A 6,000-nucleotide genomic window follows, 5' to 3' on the forward strand; every position below is an offset into this window, starting at 1 on the left:
GGGAGGGGTCGTAAACGGGTAGCCAAGTTCAGGTGGATATTAGAACCTTATCAATTAATAAACACTATTGATTTCTGGGTTCGAGAAGTAGCCCAGGATGAAATCGAAGATGAGGAAACTTTTGTGAAAATGGGAAGCCGTCCTTTTCCGAATCAAACGCCCCCCTTTCCCATCAATCCTCACCATCGGCATTCTTAACGGGACGCACCACTTCCCATTCACTCCCACTGTCTGTCTCCCATTGGAACTCCTCCTGTTCATTTCTAACGGGACCGGGATCCTGGAAATTGGTCGCGACGTCTGAATTCCCTGTTTGTCAGAACTCAGGGCGGTGTTTACGGAATTTGACGAGAACGCCGACGGGTTGATTAGTTATACTGAAAGTCGAGGGTCGTGTGGACGTTGACGGCATTGTAACACTGACGTTACTCAGGACTCAAAATGGTCTCCGGGGACAAAGTGAAGGGCTGAGTGACAATGGGCGCCATGGAGGGGGCGATGGACGCTCACCTTGTTTCTCATGGTCGGCAAGGAGGGAGCGGCACATTGACAAGGGATTGGGAGTGACTGGCAGAATTAAGATGACCGACAGGGTGGGGATTGTGAACTGATTGAAAATTAACACCAGGGAGGGAGTTCTGTGAAGATTAAAAATAGGATTCTGGATTAAAGCCAGAATATAAAATTGTCACCAGGGAGAGAGTGACGCACCGACATGACATTGTCACCGTGGAGGGAGTGACGCGCACACCGAAAATGGTCTCCAGGGACCTAAGGATTTACTGAGAGAAAATGGACCCCAGGACTGGAGTAACCCACTTATAAATCAGAGGGCGTGGCGGCCCGATCTGAAATAGTCCCTGATTCCTTTGTCACAATGGCTGACAAGGAGAGAGCGATGGACAGACGTAAAATGGCCAAATGGGAGGGTGAGACGCACCGGGTAAAATGGCCGAAACGGAGACAATGGCACATTGTGAAGGGAGAGGGCGTAATGGGTCGATTAAAATGATCTGCTGGGAGAGAATGACGCTCTGACATAAAATGTCCGCTGCTTCGCTTAAAATGTTTGACGGGGCAGTTTAGGGTTAGTGATTCCTTGTTTAAAGTGAGCGGCGGGAATGGAGGGGATGCGACACTGACTTACAATGGCCACTGTCACACACAGAATCTATGGTGAAGGAACATGCGGTGCCCGTGGATGCAATCCCGGGATCGACTGTGTTATTGATTGTAATAACAGTATTTTAATTTGTGTTTGATATACTCTTGCGTATTGTATAGATTGTTGTATTGTATTGTATAGATGTTTTAATTCTAATAATTTTGTCATTGAATAAACTAATGTATATATCTCAGATATTCACACATACGCGTATGTACATACATGTGGGATATTCACACATACATGTGGGTTTTGGGGAGGAGGGGTGAGGGGTTTGGGAGGAAGAGGAGTGACGGGACGAGGAGTGGACTGATGAGATGGTGAGCGTGGCGAAGTCACTGACTCAATAGGGGACGGAGGCAAAGGGGCGAAAGTTCCTGTCACAAACTGGTGCCCGACATGGAGAAGATAAAGACGGGGTGAGGAGGTGTGAAAAGACAGGAAGGCAGGGGGAGTGATGGGACGGGGAGTGGGGGGAAGTAATGGGACGTGGAGGGAGGGGAATGTGATGGGAACGGAGGGGATGTAACAGGACGGGTGAGAGTGGGGAGCAAAAGGATGGGGAGTGTGGGGGTGACTTTTCAATAGTGGAGGAAGGATGAGTGGGAACGTTTCCTTCGCAAATAAGACGAGCTGCAAGAAGGGGGCGTGATCGGGGGAAAAGTGGAGGAGGGGTCGGGACCAGTCAGGTCTGATGAGATGGAAAGTTGAGTGTCTCAACGGAGGAAGAGGGGAGTGACTCACTCAACGACGGAGGGAAGGGTACGGGTGGGGGAGCGAAATTTCCCATGAGAAAATATAAGGGTGTCAGGAGTGAAGGGGTGAGTAGAGGAGTGACTCACTGGGTAACAGAGAGAGAGAGGGCGATGAGGACAGGCAAATATTGGCATCGCAAAATGGCAGCCAACCAGCATACGATGCAGAGCATCGAGGTGGTGGGGAGAGGACAGCTAGGGGAGGGAGGGAAGGAGTTTGCAAGTGATGGTATGGGAAGGAGGGTGACAAGATTGTGTGTGTGAGGAAGTGACACTTCGTGCTGGAGGGAGGATCAGACCCCGTCACAATATGGTTATCGGCATAAGGTTAAATGGAGAGATGTGAGAGTGGGCACCAAGGAGAGGAGGGATGAGAAGTTGAGGTTGAATAAACAGGAGGGGAAGTGAGTAGTTGAGGAAAAGGGTTTGCCCCATTCTACAATGGTGGGAGAGCTGTTGTCAATGGGAACCATCACAAAATGGCCACCAATCAGGGTGAGATGGGCGGTGATAGAGGGGAGACCGAGGGGACAGCGAGCGGAGTGTTTCAGGAATATGCCGAGGGTGGGAGAGGGCGACTTGTAACAAGGGAGCCGGAACTGGGGGGTTCCTACAGGGAGGAATGTGGCTAGCACCGTTACCCCTCCTTCCTCCCTCCGTCTCAAAAAGCCCGCCTTGATTCCTCTTTCAGGCTGAGCCTCAGGTCGCTCGGCCTGAATCCTTCAGTCTGTCCGGTGGAGTAGGGGGACGAGTCGTCACTGGGGCCCGTCAAAGGCAGGAGTGGGCGCTGGCTTGCCGGAGAAAATGGAGGCGAGGTCTGGCGGTGCGGGCTGGTTGGCGCGGATCACCACCATTTTCTGCGGGGGAGGGGGAGAGAGGGAGGGGTCACATTGAGGAGGGGAGGGGAGAAAGAGGAGGAGAGGAGACGAGAGCCACTACCCACTCCCTCAGCCTCTCTCTCAGTCCCCTCTCTCCCTGTCCCCACTTCTCTCCCCATCTCTTCCCCCACCTCTCTCTCCCCACCCTATCCTCCTCTCTCCACTCCTCTCGCCACCCTATCCTCCTGTCTCCACCTCTCTCCCCACCTATCCGCTCTCCACCCCCTTCCCCACCCTATCCTCCACCCCTCACCCCACCCTATCATCCTCAATCCACACCTCTCCCCACCCTATCCTCCTCTCTCCACTCATCTCCCCAACCTTTTATTCTTTTTCTACCCCATCTCTCTGAACTATGTAGTCCATCAGCAATAACAGGAACGATTCTCTAATTCCCTATAAAATATGAAATTATAAGTATTATCTCGGATAAATTCGTGAAAAAGACAGTGACCTGCGAGTTTGCATTTGAACAATCGTTGTCAGACGAAAAATGCAGATGTTGGCAACAAAATATTCCTTTTTAGGGTAGCAGGCAATCATCTGTGCGGTATCACACAGAATGGAACCCGTCAGTCACGATATAGACTATCGATTATGTCGATTAAATCGGGACCGGGCGTTTTATTCTTTTCTGCCGTTCCCGGTGAGGTGAAATTGGGAGATGTGAGAATTATGAGGACGGATTTTATTGTTCCCGGCGAGGTGAAATTGGGCGATGTGAGAATTATGAGGACGGGTTTTATTGTTCCCGGCGAGGTGAAATTGGGCGATGTGGGGAATTATGAGGACGGGTTTTATTGTTCCCGGCGAGGTGAAATTGTGCGATGTGGGGAATTATGAGGACGGGTTTTATTGTTCCCGGCGAGGTGAAATTGGGCGATGTGAGAATTATGAGGACGGGTTTTATTGTTCCCGGCGAGGTGAAATTGGGCGATGTGGGGAATTATGAGGACGGGTTTTATTGTTCCCGGCGAGGTGAAATTGGGCGATGTGAGAATTATGAGGACGGGTTTTATTGTTCCCGGCGAGGTGAAATTGTGCGATGTGGGGAATTATGAGGACGGGTTTTATTGTTCCCGGCGAGGTGAAATTGGGCGATGTGGGGAATTATGAGGACGGGTTTTATTGTTCCCGTGAGGTGAAATTGGGCGATGTGGGGAATTATGAGGACGGGTTTTATTGTTCCCGGTGAGGTGAAATTGGGCGATGTGGGGAATTATGAGGACGGGTTTTATTGTTCCCGGCGAGGTGAAATTGGGCGATGTGGGAATTATGAGGACGGGTTTTATTGTTCCGGGCGAGGTGAAATTGGGCGATGTGAGAATTATGAGGACGGGTTTTATTGTTCCCGGCGAGGTGAAATTGGGCGATGTGAGAATTATGAGGACGGGTTTTACTGTTCCCGGCGAGGTGAAATTGGGCGATGTGGGGAATTATGAGGACGGGTTTTATTGTTCCCGGCGAGGTGAAATTGGGCGACGGCAGAATTATGAGGACGGGTTTTATTGTTCCCGGCGAGGTGAAATTGGGCGATGTGAGAATTATGAGGACGGGTTTTATTGTTCCCGGCGAGGTGAAATTGGGCGATGTGGGGAATTATGAGGACGGGTTTTATTGTTCCCGGCGAGGTGAAATTGGACGATGTGAGAATTATGAGGACGGGTTTTATTGTTCCCGGCGAGGTGAAATTGGGCGATGTGAGAATTATGAGGACGGGTTTTATTGTTCCCGGCGAGGTGAAATTGGGCGATGTGAGAATTATGAGGACGGGTTTTATTGTTCCCGGCGAGGTGAAATTGGGCGATGTGGGGAATTATGAGGACGGGTTTTATTGTTCCCGGCGAGGTGAAATTGGGAGATGTGAGAATTATGAGGACGGGTTTTATTGTTCCCGGCGAGGTGAAATTGGGCGATGTGGGGAATTATGAGGACGGGTTTTATTGTTCCCGGCGAGGTGAAATTGGGCGATGTGAGAATTATGAGGACGGGTTTTATTGTTCCCGGCGAGGTGAAATTGGGCGATGTGGGGAATTATGAGGACGGGTTTTATTGTTCCCGGCGAGGTGAAATTGGGCGATGTGGGGAATTATGAGGACGGGTTTTATTGTTCCCGGCGAGGTGAAATTGGGAGATGTGAGAATTATGAGGACGGGTTTTATTGTTCCCGGTGAGGTGAAATTGGGCGATGTGGGGAATTATGAGGACGGGTTTTATTGTTCCCGGCGAGGTGAAATTGGGAGATGTGGGGAATTATGACGATGGGATTTATTGTTCCCGCGAGGCAAAATTGGGTGATGTGAGAATTATGAGGACGGGTTGTATTTTTAATGGCGTTCCTGGCGAGGTGAATTTAGGCGATGTGGGGAATTATGAGGACGCCGGGATGATCCAGTGCCATTTAGTGAATCTCGATGTGTGCGAAAATCTATGGCAATTCAAATAAAAGTAACGTGGATAAATGTAATATATGGTGGAAAATAAAAGCGAAGTGCTACCAAAATAGCGTTTTGCATAATATATTGAAAATATCTCGTGTGCCAATTCTCAGGTCGCCTGGAACACTGTTCTGTTCACGTGTAAACAGGGCAACCAGTCAGATTCAGAGATGGTCAGTTGATATTCTCAGCAAGTAACTTTATCCCCCTGTCAGAGTCATGTTTCCCTACTCCAACCGTCTCGACGTTATGAGGCAAAATCTGTTGTATCGCGTGCAGCCTGTGCTCCTTGCTTAAGAAATACTGACACGCAATAGCGGAATGTTCACCATCTTGGTTTATGACGTAGCTGTACCGTGACGGGGATTGGATTACGTGGACTGGACGCTCCGTCACGAAGCTGCCTCATTCAAACAATGACCTGTGCATCCACTCACACTGAGAAAGATGAATGATTGGCAAATATTGCAGATAATCTCTGTCTGAGATTACATGGTCGGCACAACATTGTGGGCCGAAGGGCCTGTAATGCGCTGTAGATTTCTATGACTCTATGATTGACAGTCTGGGTGCAGGGAATATGTATCCTGTACCGTGCCGTCGAGGCCTAGGAGGCAAAATTTCAGAAGAATGAATAGTCTGCTCACGACGGATATCAGATGAAATTCATTACCGCTCGTGATTGGTGAATCATTGGAATCCGATAGCAGTGAATCTGAGGTTAACAGTAACTCAACCTTACCCTTGATGGATGGTGGACGGCG

This window comes from Hypanus sabinus, unplaced genomic scaffold (assembly GCF_030144855.1).
Source record: "Hypanus sabinus isolate sHypSab1 unplaced genomic scaffold, sHypSab1.hap1 scaffold_62, whole genome shotgun sequence".
Taxonomy (NCBI): domain Eukaryota; kingdom Metazoa; phylum Chordata; class Chondrichthyes; order Myliobatiformes; family Dasyatidae; genus Hypanus; species Hypanus sabinus.